Source organism: Penaeus monodon, chromosome 32 (genome assembly GCF_015228065.2).
Source record: "Penaeus monodon isolate SGIC_2016 chromosome 32, NSTDA_Pmon_1, whole genome shotgun sequence".
NCBI classification, from domain to species: domain Eukaryota; kingdom Metazoa; phylum Arthropoda; class Malacostraca; order Decapoda; family Penaeidae; genus Penaeus; species Penaeus monodon.
In genome coordinates, this window is record NC_051417.1 from 13,814,532 (window position 1) to 13,814,755 (window position 224).

The window sequence follows — 224 nt, forward strand, 5'->3', positions numbered from 1 at the left end:
TTAACTCACCCTCTAATGTCTTTCTCATTTCTTCATATCCCCCTCCTCTTCCTTTGTTGTCACGTAAAATGTAATTATTTGAGTAATCTGTCTATTTTTCGCCGTCAACAAGATACAGTTCATCATCAAACAAAAAGGTAAACTCCCAGGTGCATATCGTGACTAATATTCACATCCCCCCCCGAAAAAAAGAAATCTTGATATACGTTTAGTTTTTTTTTATA

The 224-nt window shown here is 34.8% G+C and overlaps 1 protein-coding gene across 1 annotated transcript in view; it reads left to right on the forward strand.

The window, feature by feature from the left end:
• LOC119593510 overlaps positions 1–224 on the forward strand; it is a 20,867-nt gene that overhangs the window by 16,653 nt on the left and 3,990 nt on the right. The gene's annotated exons all lie outside the window — the stretch shown is intronic.